Consider the following 14,625-nt stretch of genomic DNA (forward strand, 5'->3'; position numbering starts at 1 on the left):
TATTTGGTAGTTTCATGAATTCTATCAGAATAGTAAATCAATAATTTTAAAAATGAAAAATTTCTTAAAGCGAGGGTGCAAAAGAATTTAGATCCAAATGTACCTAGAATTTCAAAATAATTACAATGAAAATATTATGTTAAAAAGACTTCTGCAGGAATTTAAAGATTATTCTGAAAATACACATCATTTTTCATGGCCTATATTATTTGCTTTTTTTAATTTAAAAGGACTGCTTTAAAAATCATAGCATTTCACTTTTTCATCTTAGAAAAAAAAAAACTGGGATGATTGACCATATATGACCTTAATCCTGAGAAGAAAATGAAAAAAAATGAAAACTTTAATGTTTTAATTCTCAGAGTGAATTAGCAGTAGAGGATGAATTAGTATTTCCCTCAAGGGCTAAAACATGCGCATTTCCTTCTGTGGTTTTCAGAATTCCAGTCTTGCTGTGTTTTAGATCCCAACACATCTGTAGTGCCCTGCCTGAGTACTCAAGCTTGGGACCTAGGGTTGAGAATTATGCCATTGGCTTTGGCCTTCTGAGGCTTTCAGACAAGGACTTAGTCAGACTATTAGCATCCCTAGATATGCAGACAAACTGCAGTGGGACTTCTAAGGCGCCATAAACCTGTTAGCAGTTATCTAATAAATCCCTTCTGCCACACCAACAATAAACAGGTTCTACTCATTTTCTCTCTGGAGAACTTTTACTAATATACACTCTAAATGAAACATGAGAAAAAACTCTTGAATAAAAATATACAGAGTGATAAGAAAATAAACAAGGGGGAAAAAGAGAACCACGACCTGTCATGTAAAGGTACAAGATCCCAATGATGAATGTAACTGTACTATATACCTAAAATGTGCCAATAAACTCAATGAGGGAAAGAAAAGAGAAAATAAACAGAAAAATGTACTAAGTAATAAAGAGATATGAAAATAGAAGCTAAAAAATTAACAAAGTTTTCATTTTCCTCCATAATATAAATTTCTAGATAATTCTCCATTCTATATTCTGTCTTACATTGATATTCCTGCCTTCTTCCCTTTTAACTTATTCTTTGAGAATATTTTCTGTGCTGCTCTAAAATTTCATCAGTAGTTTTCAGATGCTTTTCTTGACATTCTTTGAGGAAAAGTTTATGATTTTTCTAAAGCATATTTAAAGATACGTACTAGTTTCCACTTATTTTTAAATATATATATTATTGTCAATGTATTCCATGAGAAAAATCCTTTTAAACAAAGGTACGAAATCTGGAATTTATATAAAAAAGAAAAAATGGAGACGAAGTCTTTGTAGGTATGGAGGAGTGGAAGGATTGAAGGGAGGCGGGAGAATGGGGAGAAATAAGAATCCAGGTGGATTATGTAATCTTGCAAATTTCCAATGATGAATGTCATTATATTGTGTAACTTAAATGTACCAATAAAATTAACTTTAAAACAAAAAATTAAGTGCTAGCTTCAGCAACATATATATTAAAATAAAAAATTAAATAAATAAATAATTATAAAAGAAAAAAAGTAGGAAATCTGATAAATTTGCCTTTTAAATTAAAATTTATCTAAAACCCATTTTTAATGTACTAGTTTGAAAGGAAACTTTTCATCCATATGGCTCTCTGTGCTGATGTGAAATTACCTATTTAGCTTCATGCATAAAAAAATTCACAGCATACAGCATTTTACATTTGTGACTAACATTTAATGCAAAGCAAAAGATGTCAGAATTAATGGAACCCTCCTAATTACACCACAAGTGGGCACTGAAGACAATATTAGAACTCTCACCCAAGACACTGAACTAAGCAAGGCCCTGGATGTTGACATTTCATTTCTACAAGAAGATGGAGATGGCACTATATTCAGACTTAGTGGAAATGAGTATCCTTGAAAAATCTAGGAGGGTTAGAGTTAGAAAATTTCAGGGAGAAGGAAAACTATAGGCAAAGAAGATAATTTGGCATAATGGTTGTATTCATTTCAGATATCAAAGTTGCTGGAAAATACATTGTCAAGCAGTAGAAAAGATCTGCTGCATATTTAAGAAGAAGTGGAGCCTACAGACTTTTGTTTCATAAATAACCAAAAAGTAAATACTTTAGGCATTATAGACCATATATTCTGTGCCACAACTACTCACCTTTGCGGTTGTAGCATCAATGTTTCTATAGTTCGTAAAATGTACACAAATACATGTGCTATGATAGAATTATTATGGAAGCCGTGTGTGTGTGTGTGTGTGCGTGTGTGTGTACAGAAAAGCTATTGATTTTTGTGTGTTGAACTTGTAATCCAGCTAAATCACTGAATCTGTCAATTAAATCTAAAAGAGTTTTGGTGGAGTTCTTGGGGTCTTCTATATAGAATATCATGTCATCAGCAAAAAATGACAATTTGACTTCTTCATTTCATACCTTTCTTTCTTTTATTTCTTTTGCTTGTGTAATTGCTGTGGCCAATGTTTCTGTAACTATATTGAACAGGAGTGGTGGTAGTGGATATCCATAGCTTAGTCCTGATTTTAGTGTGAAGAATTTCAGTTTTTGAACATTTAGTATGATCTTGGCTGTTTGGTTTTCATAGATTGCTCTTATGTGTGTTGAATTTTGTCAAATGCTTTTTCTGCATCTACTGAGATGATCATATGATTTTTGTCTTTATCTCTATTAATATAGTGCATAACATTTATTGATTTGCATATGTTGAACCATCCCTGCATCCCTGGGATTAATCCCGCTTGGTCATGATGTATGATCTTCTTGATGATCTTCTGCATTCTATTTGCCAGTGTCTTATTAAGGATTTTTGCATCTATGTTCATTAGTGAGATTGGCCTGTAGTTCTCTTTTTTGGTTGGGTCTTCCTCAGCTTCACTAAGACAGAAATGGGGCAATCAATGTCTTTCACAAAAGCATCCAAAAAATCGAAATACCTAATAATCCACCTAACAAAAGGGATCAAAGATTTCTCCCCTAAAGACTGCAGCACCCTGAAAAAATAGATTGAAGAGGGTATCTGAAAATGGAAAGATCACTTGCTCCTGGTTAGGAAGCATCAGCATAGTGAAAAATGGCTGTATTTCCAAAACTGCTGTGTAGATTCAATGCAATACCAGTTGAAATCCCAGCAGCATACTTCATAGACCTTGAGAAAAAAATCCAAAAATTCCTTTGGAGTAAGAAGAGACCTAGAATAGCAAAAGCCATTCTAGACAATAAAGATAAAGTAGGGGATATCACAATCCCCAACTTAAAACTAAATTAAAAAGCTACTATGATTAAAAACAGAATGGTGCTGGAAAAGAAATAAACCCAAGGACCAGTGGAATATATTAGCTGATACAGAAACAACTCCAGACATAGCCCCCTCATCTTCAACAAAAGAGTCAAACACCCTTCCTGGAGGAAGGATAGCCTCTTTACTAAATAGCTGGAAAAACTCGGTTTCAACTTACCAAAGGTTAAAACTAGACCTATATCTCTCACCATCTACTAAACTAAGACTGAAATGGATAAATGATCTAAATATTAAAACAGAAACACTAAACCAGCTGAAAGAGAGGCTAGGTAGAACTCTTGAATACACTAGTGCAGGAAAAGATTTTATAAACATGACCTCAGTTGCCCATGAACTAGCACAAACCATCAACAAGTGGGATGTCTTCTTATTAAAAAGTTTCTGCACAGCAAGAGAAATGACCAACAGTGAGAAGAGACAACCCGCAATGTGGGAAAAAAAATTTCACCAGCTGTTCCTCAGATAGAGGTCTACTATCTAGAATATAAAAATAACTTTAAAAAATCAGACCACCCAAATTTAAAGGCCCAATCCAAAATGGACAGATGAAATGAACAGACATTTCTTAGACAAAGAAGTACAAATAGCAATTAACATATGAAAAAAATGTTCAACATCACTGGTCATTGAAGAGATGCAAATGAAAACAACACCGAGATTCTATCTCACCCCAGAAAGAATGGCTGCTACCATGAAATCAACCAATAGCAAATGCTGGGGGGACTGTAGGTAAAGAGGAAGGAACCCTGCTCCCCTGCTGTTGGGTATGTAGACTGGAGCAACCAGTATAGAAATTAGTGTGGATATACCTCAAAGAACTAGGATTGGAAGTCCCTTTTGACCCAGCTATTTCCCTGCTGGGTACCTTCCCTAAAGAATTAGAAGAATCATATAACAGTGATATGTGTGCATCCATGTTCACAGCAGCACAATTTGTAATAGTTAAAACTTGGAAACAGCCCAATTGCCCATCCATGGGAGACAGGATAAAAAAATAATGTGGTTTGTTTATAAAATGGAATACTACTCAGCCATAAAGAATGAGAAACTAGAGACATTTATTGCTAAATGGATGTAAGTTGAGGCAATGCTCTTAAGTAAAATCAATAGGGCACAATAGTTTCTTATAGTGTGAAAAACTGAAAGTGTAAATAAGAATTAAAAGATATAGTAGATAATGTGCAAATAGTAAGAAAAGAGGCAAAGGGGAGGGGAAAGTGGGAGAATGAGGGGAAAAGGAAAAAGGGAGTGGAATGGGAAAAAGAAAAAATGGAAATGAAGTCTTTGCAGATATGGAGGGGTGAAGGTTTGAAGGGAGGGAAGGGGAATGGGGGAAAATAAGAACCAGGTTTATGTAAAGGTGACAATTTCCAATGAGTGTCATTATGTTGTATACCATAAATGTACCAATAAAATTATTTTTAAAGAAATAAAAAATATAAAAGGAATGCAATTGGGTAGACTGGTAGAGACAGCTCTGAATGGGTGTTCTAAGAAAGGGGAGAAATTAGGTGCTAAATGGGCTATTGGATTTTGAGAAGGAGTAAGTCTGTGATGAACACTGAGTTTCTAGATAAGAGGAAAGTTCTGGAGGCTCTGATTGTCTGAGATGCCTTTAGTCACAGGGTGGAGGTGATAAATGTTTGCATTCCAGGCAGAGTTAGAAATATGTGTACAGCCTAGACACTTACCGGCCACATGACTCTATTCCATAAAGTTCTTTCAATGTTGTTACTTTAATTCTGATTTTCCTATTATTTTCACCCTTACTGTTTTAAGAATTATGCAGTCCTTCAGAGCCGGCTCAGGCTGCCAAAGATCTGAAGTCATGAGGAAACCTAAGTTCTACTTCAAGAGTGAAAGAGAGTTTTAACCACAGCACTGGATTAAAAATATCTGCTCGTATTCTTAGCCGGACTAAAATATGATTTTGATACATGCCTTTAAATATATTTTGGTAACAGCTATTTGAAGTTCCTCCCTTTTACGATCCTTACTCTCTAACTGTGTGTTTTCAATAGAACAGGTAGATTCTCTCTTGAACGTATGTGTTGGATTCTGTAAAACTTCTGTTCAATAACTTACAAAGATCTCTCACGGAGCAAAAATTAAAACCATTAAATTCAGAAAAAAAGTGCTTTGTATATATTTGCTTGAAGGTTACTCTTCTGAATGATCTCCTGTTGCTCACATTTGGTTATGAATTGGTGTTCCTCTCACACAGCTCAGGGCCATCCAAAGATTATTTCTTCTTTCTGTATTATTCTTCCTCAATATATCAACCACAATGATACAGTTGCTTTTATGATGAAGCCTGTCCTGGTTAACTATGTAAAATCACATCAACCACTCACTTCCTCCCTTCAGCAGTGGCCTACACGCAAGGTCCTGTTTCCACTTATGTCTTACTTGGATGTGTTAGCTAACTTTGGACCGGTAATTTCACATATGCTTCAGAAAAAGTAAAGGAATTTACATCATCAGAAAAAGAATTTACAATGAATAACTTGGATTTGATTATTTCTTACTTTACGTTTCTCATTCTATCTTTTGTAAGTAGCTCATGATTTTTCTCATAGAAACAACTACATATAGCCTAAATGATAAAATATCAATTTGTAGAAAAACGAGAAAGATAGTATTTTATTATCAACTATATCTTGAATTGAAAAAACTGGTTGCTGAAAGAATTAATTTGTAGTTTCAGATTTATTTATTTATCTATTGTTTTGAGATAAGGTCTTGCTCTGTAACTCAGGCTAGCCTTGAACTCACTATGTATACCAGGCTGGCCTCAAACTCATAGATCCTGCCTTAGCCTCCCAAGAGCTGGGTTTACAGTCATGGGCCACCAAGCTTCCTGCTGTAGTTTTCTGTTTATCATTTAAATATGCAGATAATAGCTTTGCTATTGATGTGCAAAATATAATTCTAGGAAAACAAGGGGAAAGGAGCTTCACTGCCATCTTTCTCATCTTGTAAACATAGTAAGGGTAGCAATAAAAACATAAAGCCGTTAATAGTTCACAGTGTGTTAAGGAAAAATGAAGAATTATCCTTTAGGAACTGAGGAAAAGAAACATCTGGAAGTGGGCCACATGAGTGAACTGCACTCTTACTCTTTTAGTTCGATTAATGCAGCTTTCTTTTGAAATGAGTGTTGGCTTTCAAAGCAAAAAAGATCATATAAATGTTTACAAAGTTTTTCTGATAAGGGTAAAGATGTTAACACAGGAAGACTGTCAACAGTCAGTCGATTTCTAATATTTAAGAAAATGTTGCCTTCTCTGTCTGAATTGTAACTAGAAGAGAGTGCACTTGTACATTAATTTACATTTTCAGTATCACACTAAAATCCTCATGTCATCATTTAAAGACCTGATATTAGTCACAGTGACCAACTTTACACATTGATCAAATCTTCATGACTTTTGTTTAACATCAACATTCAATGATAGTTAATAACACTAATATTTAAACCTATAAAGGAGGAAGTGAGATTCATTCAAACATATTCACTGAATCACATGTTGAATAAAATTAATTAACTCAGTATTCTCATCCTGAAAGAAGTAGTTTTCAGGTCATGTATATCCACATGACCTATTTCAGGTCCTGTGTCCTTTCCATCACTATTAATCCGCAGAAAACTCAGGATAAATCACCAGGCACCTCATCACATTAGGATTCTGCATGCTGTAGTCAAAAAAGCCAGATAAAAGTAAGGAATCAGGCCAATTAATAGAAGTGCAGCAATTACAGAACAGTTCAGGGAGAGGAACTGAAAATAATTTAATACACATTATTCATAGATGGATAAAGCAGTGCTGTAACTAGACTACAGCTTGGCAAACCACCTCTGTTACATTTATTTCAAGTGGTAACGGAAATGTTCATAATAAATATGGTCTTCATTTGTTCATGTGGCCTTAGCAAAAAATCAATAAACTGAGTTGCTATGGAAAATTGGCCTTTCTCTCTACACAGTTCTGGAGGTTAGAATGCCCAAGATCAATGTGACAAAAGATTGGGTGTCTGATGAAGGACATTTCTTCTAGTCTCTGATCATGGCAGAAGGGGCAAGCTAGCTCTGGTCTCATTTAGAAGAAACACTTCTAATCATGATGGGTCTTTCCTCACAGCCTAATTACTTCCCCACAAAATCTATCCTTCTAATGCTATTGTGATGTTGGTGTTTCAGATTGTGAATTTTGAGGAAACAAAAACATTCAGAGTACAGCAATGTTTGCCATGTATTTATGAGAGCTGTGCTGAAAACTAGTTTGGGACAAGGAGATGTAATATGTCACAAAAACATGCTAAACTAATGTAAAGTCATGGTATTTTATTTGCATAATTGGAAATGTTATAGCTCATATTAAATAAAATTGTCTTACATGTTTTATATGTCCTTTGGCCTATTAGACTGGTTTTCAATCTCTATGTGTGATAATTAACTTTATAAAGTCTTATGTGATAAATTAATGACTCTGATGCTGTAAAAGTAAAAGAGGGAGAAGGGAGGAAAAAAAAGAATTGAAATGTATTATATATATGTACTAATCCCCTACAGTGAACATAGTCAGTATGTAATGAAAACATATATTAATAAAATATATACAATATACTATTGGTTTTTCTGAAGTTCAAATATTATTTTTTGAAATAAAACATATGACATTTAATAAAGATTCTATTTTTATAATGGTTTTCCTCTCTACTCTGTCACTGCAGTAATAAGATGTTGGTAGATTCATTTGTTCCTTGATTCCAAACATATTTATTGAGAGTTTTGTAAATATAATCGAGTACTCTTCTACCATGGAAAAATGTTGATGAATGAGGCATACAAATATTCATTTTGCATAGAGTTGGTATTGTACTGGGGAGGATAAAAGGCATACATTGTACATGAACTAGTAAAAGCTTGAGTTTATCATTACCATAATTTGGTTAATGTCCATGCATTTTTTTGTGTGTGGGGGGGTTCGTACCGGGGATCAAACTCGTGTCCTTGTGCTTGCGAGATGGGCAGCAGAACCACTGAGCTAAATCCTCGGCCCCTCCATGGATTTTACTTAAGCCATGGGAAATAAAGTTTCGTAAACCTAAAATCTTATTTGTTATATTGTATTTATTTATAAAAATAAAATCGACCAGGTGATCGATAGTTAACTCTTCACTTTATGTGTTAGCACTTTATTAATATTTACACAATAAGACTTCACTGTGATATATTGTTCTGTTTACAATTTAGAATTTATTTTAGTGTTCTTGAGTCAAGTGGTATAACACCCAAAGCTATGCGAATTTTCAAAATTTCTTAAATGTTTGAGTACATCTTACTTAAGTCCTTTTGTGGTAGTTATAATTTAATGAATCATTCATAGGAAAATGGATGCATATTGAGGTTATACTCTTAAGTGAAATAAATAAGTCGCACATATGTAAATACCTAACAGATTCTCTGGTGTGAATACTGTAATTGTAAATAAGATCCTAATGGTATAATTCACAATGTGTAATAGGAAGAAAAGGGCTAAAGGTGTAGGGGAAGTGGGAAGGGTAGGGGAAAGGAAATAAGGGAAAAGAAAAAATCTGAGAAAATGAAAAAATGGAAATAAAGTTTCTGTAAATAGGGAAGGGTGGAGGCGGTGAAGGTAGGGCAGGAGTATGGGGAAAAAATAAGAACCAAGATCTGTCACTTAAAGGTACAAGATCCCAATGATGAATGTAATTGTACTGTACACCTAAAATGTAACAATAAACCAAATGAGAAAAAAAATTAATGAATCATCACTTTTTCATAGAACATACTTGGAACTTTTCACATAGCAATACATAATGAGTTAGTCTGGGGTATTTGAAATTTAGAACTTTTATCTAGTGCACTCAACCTATCACTTGCAAAATTCTTACTCCAAAATATAAAACTGCATAAAGAAAATGCTATTTAATATTCTAAATTATAAATGTGTTGAAGTCTTTATAATAGTATTTTTCTACTTTGATAGATTATAAAAAGAACAGTATTTAGGAAACAAATATCAGCCATTCAGTCACTTTATTTAGAGCCTTTATTTAGGGTCCTGCCCCTGCAACCTGTGCTACAAGGATTGAACCACACCATGCATCTTCCAAGGCCAGCACAGGATTGTGTGGACAATAAACTTGCAGGAAGAAGTAGTCATTTTTCAGCGTGCTTTCAAAACTTACCTTCTTAAAACCCATGGTACCTGAACTACAATAAGTAGCTATGCTTCCATTTTCTACACCTGAAAAAACAAAAAACAAACAAATAAAAAACATTGAAGCACAGCCAAAGGGAAGGAGGTGATTCTTTTGATGTTGCTGTTTGTTGTTGTTGTTGTTGTTGTTGTTTTTGGTACCGGGGATCGAACTCGGATCCTTGCTCTTGTGAGACAGGCCACCGAACCGCTGAGCTAAATCCACGGCCTGAGGTGTTTCTTTTGAAAGGCAAGAAAAAGAATACAGAGTTATGGAAGGAGGAAACCCCACCATTAAGATAACTTTAATGACAGCTGCATTTCCCACAAGCCTCACTCTTTATATTGCAGGCAATTATGCTAATGTGGATTTTAATTAATCTAAAGCCTTTTCTGGATGGAAAGAGAATGCAGTATTGATCACTCAGTATTGGAAACCTCCAAGTGTCATTTGAATGGAGAATAAGTGCTGTGTGAGAAGGTTAGAAATCATTTTTCCCTTTTGCATAGGCTCTTTCTATTCAATTATTTTTATGTCTTTTAATTAATGATTGAACATAATAAATAACATTTTAAATATAAGCAGAATATATTTACATATATAGTGGCCTTACTTCTTTCTTGCCTTTTAGACATGCAAGCTATAAAATTTGAATGGTCCCAATTGATAGATGAATCAAAATCGTAAATTTAGGTCAATCTCTCTGAGTCTTACACTATTACAGTGTAGCACTATAGTAATATTTTAAATTTTAGAATAAATTTTCTGGAGTATTCCATTCAATGCACTGAACTATTTAATTATTTAAGACATAATATGAATCTGAAGAAATTGTGTATTCCTAAACTAGGAAATTCACACTTTAGTAATTACATAAGGGGTATTTGACAGAAAATATGCATATTTCTCTCTCTCTCTCTCTATCTATATATATATAATATATATGAAATATCATGAATATTTATATTTTATATAAATATATGAACATATTTAATATTGGTACATACATATTTAATATATTTAATATTGATAATATTTAACATATTTAATATTGATATATGCAATAGTTACAAATATATTATTGTGAAACCACAAGCAAAATATAACAGAAAATAATCCCCCAAATTTCTTGATGAAGAAATGGAAAAGTTTAGATAAAAAAACTTTAAGGGTGCAGTCTCATAGGTATGTTTGGCACTCTTGAAAATATTTTTATGGACCTAATACGTTTTTGTTATATTGTTCATAAGTGGTCTAAGAATAAAATGAATATGTTATAACATAGATGCCCTGGGATAAGGATGGTATTAGTTATCCAGGTGACAGCTCTTAGAGCTTTACTCTTTCCAAACCCAACCGTAGAGACCATTTAGCCTGGAATCATTAGCAAAAATCAGATTTGAAATTCTTAATTAACAACTCATTTGAACTGCTTTAAAATGCCTTTTGGCTGGGATGTAGTGTTACAATAATCTTGTTTTTAAATTTTATTTTCATATCACATTCAACTTTGAAAACCTTTTACTTCACTTTGCTCTTTTACACGAAATACATAGCTGTCATTATAGTTATGCATTTGTACTTATTCCTTCTCAGATATAAAAACTTACAAGCGGGCTCAGTGGTTCCGCTGCCTGCCTCCCAAGCACAAGGACCTGAGTTCGATGCCTGGTACTAAAAATAAATAAATAAATGAATAAAAATAAAAATTTACAAATTAATGCTTCAAGATATGTAAAAGTCATTGTTCATTTATTTAACATCTAACAAACTTATTATTCAAGTATAAATTTTGAATCTCAAACTCCACTTATATTCCAGCACATATGAATGCTTCAGCTTGTTTCTGCCTTGTTTACCTACAGTAATTTTAATATGTTAATAAAAATTCATTGTCATAAATATTAAAATAAACGTCATTCCTTAAGATTTTTGATCTAAAAAAAAAAAACAGGTACTAACGAGCTTCGCTTAAATGATGGCAACACTGATTTTATTTAAAATGTTAGGAAAAGGAAAAAGAAATAATCAAAAAACCTAGGATTATCCTGAATTTCAAATTAAGCAAAAATGTGAATGGAAGATACTGATGATAACAGACGAAGATGTAATATTATATAAAGATATTATAAATTCACAAATAGAATTTCAATTGCTCTGCCAGCCGCAGCCTTGTCAGGAGGAGAGGTTGGGTGTTCGCTGTCTCAGCTAGAAGATGTTTGCACTGGTGGTGCCCATGGTGTGAGCAGCAAAAACCTTCTATTTGCCATATCTGCACCTGGTGCACGAAGGCCTCACAGGCCCCAGCAGCACATCCACCGTTCCCCGGGCTCTCCCTGCAAGCTGTAAATATGGCTCCATGAAGATTTATGCAATATTTGGCTTTGTGGTGGGCTGGCACATACTGCTGCCCTTCCCTTGGATTTAGTGAAATGCCTGGGTGTGGACCCCCAAAAGTACAAGGGTGGAGTAAAAGGATTCAAATTTACAATTAAATAAGATGGTATTGGTGGTTTGGCTAAGGGAAGAGCTCCAATATTCATTGGCTACTCTATACAAGGGCTCGGCAAGTTTGGCTTTTCTGAAGTCTTCAGTGTCTTGTAGATCAGCATGCTTGGTGAGGAAAGTGCCTATCTCTGGCTACATCAATATATTTGGCTGCCTTCGCCAGTGCTGAATTGGCTGACATCGCCTGGGCTCCCACGGAAGCTGCTAAAATTCAAACTCAAACCCAACAGGTTATACTAACACTTTTGAGAGATGCTCCTCCAAAATGTTTTACAAAGAAGGCCTAAAAGCACTCTACAAGGAAGTCGCCACTCTCTGGATGAGACATAGCATACACCATGATGAAGTTGGCCTGCTTTGAATGTATTGTTGCAGCCTTGTATAAGTTTGTGGTTCTGAAACCCCAAAGTGAATGTAGAAGGCAGAGAAGCTGGTGGTAACATTTGTGGCATAGCTGAAGTCTTCTGTACAGTTCTCACCCTGCTGATTCTGTGGCATCTGTGCTAAATAAAGAGAAAGGTAGCAGTGCTTCTCAGGTCCTCCAAAGACTTGGATTCAGAGGTGTGTGGAAGGGACTCTTTCTTGTAACCTCATGGCCAGTACTCTGACCGTGCTACAGCGGTTCATCTATGACTCCTTGAAGATCTACTTAGGCTTCTTCGTTCGCCTCCATCTGAGATGCTGAGCTCCCTGAAGAAGAACCGTGGGTTAACTCAATAGATAGAGCACAGGGAATGTGGACTGAATCTGCTTGTTGATCAGTGTTGAACAAAGGTACAAAAGGAGCTTTCATATCTACGACTGTGTAGGAAATTGTCAATTTCCTGATGTAATTGTTGTAGTACCCTTTCTTCGAGCAAGAGTTTCAAACTTACTGGGGAAATAAATGCATCTGTTTGAAAAAAATAAAAAGATTTTCAAAAGACGATAAAAGTTCAATTTGAAACAAATTAAATTTATGATTTCTGAGGAACAGTTATGTGGAGATATCAAGGAGGTAGAGTTGAAACATGTATTGATTATTTCTCAAGTCAATGTTACTGAATAAATGAAAGTGATTGAAGGGGTAAGCTATAGAATCAGATGTTGGAAAAGATTTTTGAATCATAATTTGTATGTCAGAAAATATTTTTAAATCATCATAATTTGGATTAAGGTCAAAAATTTGGGTTGAAGTAACCTGAAATATGGGAAGGAGAACTAAATACAATCCGACAGGGAAATCTCAACGATTAAGTGCCTAGCAGGAAGTGGAATCAGAAACAAGCAGGAAGGGCCAGGGATTAAGCTCAATGATGCCACTGCCTGCCCTGCAAGTGCAAGGTCCCAAGTTTGATCTCTCTTACAAAAGGAAAGAAAGACAGCAAGAAAGAGAGCAAGAAAGACAACAAGAAAGAAAGAAAGCAAGAGAAAGAGAAAGCGAGAGAGAGAGAGAGAGAGAGAGAGAGAAAGGATCAGGAGGATGGCAAAATTGTGTTGTCATCTTTAAAATAAAAATATTGCCATGTAAAGGTACATGATCCCAACAATGAATGTAACTGTACTGTATCCCTAAATGTACCAATAAACTCAAAAAAAAAAAAAAATATTGCTGGGGATTTAGCTCAGCGGTTCGGTGGCCTGCCTCGCAAGTGCAAGGACCCGAGTTCAATCCCCAGTACCAAAAAGAAAAATAATAATAATAATAATAAAAATAAAATAAAAATAGCATTGAAATCTTGGGTAGTATAACAAATACCTAACTATAAGGAAACCTAGATATTTGAATATTTTCCTGTCAGTTGGAGGGTATGACTACACATTCCCACTTCGTTTGAATCAATTTTCTAGACAAAAGTGCAAGATACTGTGCCAGGCTCTAAGGATGGGGGCATTTTGTACTGCAAAAACCCAGGTTTAATTTAGCTCAGTAATTACAATATATTTATGCTACTTACATGCTGCCTTGCATTTTGAATAGCTATGTGACATAGAATTGGCATATTTCCATTATCATGAGGAAAGTAAGTTTTTCAAAATTTTTATTAACTTTACCAGATAAACTAAAGTAGGACAGTAGCATATAAAGATAAAGATCTTCTGTGACTCAAGAAAGCATTTTTAAAAGGTCAAAATAAAAACTGGGAATGATTGACAATAAAATGTTGTGGTTAGAATGAAGTTATTAGTATGAAAAGAAAGTCAGATGAAAGTTACTTAAAATGAGTTCAAGTACACTTTTCAGGCTTAATAAGAACATAAAAATGTCTATCAATAAACAAGGACAAAATATTCAAAGTGACTTTTTGAATATAACTCAAAATAATATTCTAACAATAATGTACATTTCTTTTTCTCTTATTTCTATTTTCAGTGTATAAACAAAATGAATTCCATATACATATATTTCTGTACACTGTATTCTTATGTGCAACAGTTTGAGAGCTTCATCTAGTTAAGAAAGTCATAATGTTACTAAATTGAATATTTTTACTTTTTTTTTTGGTACTGGGGATCAAACTCAGGACCTTGTGCTTACAAGACAGGCAGCAGAACCACTGAGCTAAATCCACAGCCCTTTTTACACGATTTCTGCTC

At 34.3% G+C, this 14,625-nt stretch overlaps 1 pseudogene; it reads left to right on the forward strand.

Annotated features, from left to right (window-relative positions):
- Positions 1–11,616: 11,616 nt before the first annotated feature.
- Positions 11,617–12,768, forward strand: LOC104851483 (annotated as a pseudogene).
- The last annotated feature ends 1,857 nt before the right edge of the window (positions 12,769–14,625 follow it).

The sequence above is a fragment of the Fukomys damarensis genome, unplaced genomic scaffold, assembly GCF_012274545.1.
Source record: "Fukomys damarensis isolate Sample0158 unplaced genomic scaffold, DMR_v1.0_HiC HiC_scaffold_24, whole genome shotgun sequence".
Lineage (NCBI taxonomy): Eukaryota > Metazoa > Chordata > Mammalia > Rodentia > Bathyergidae > Fukomys > Fukomys damarensis.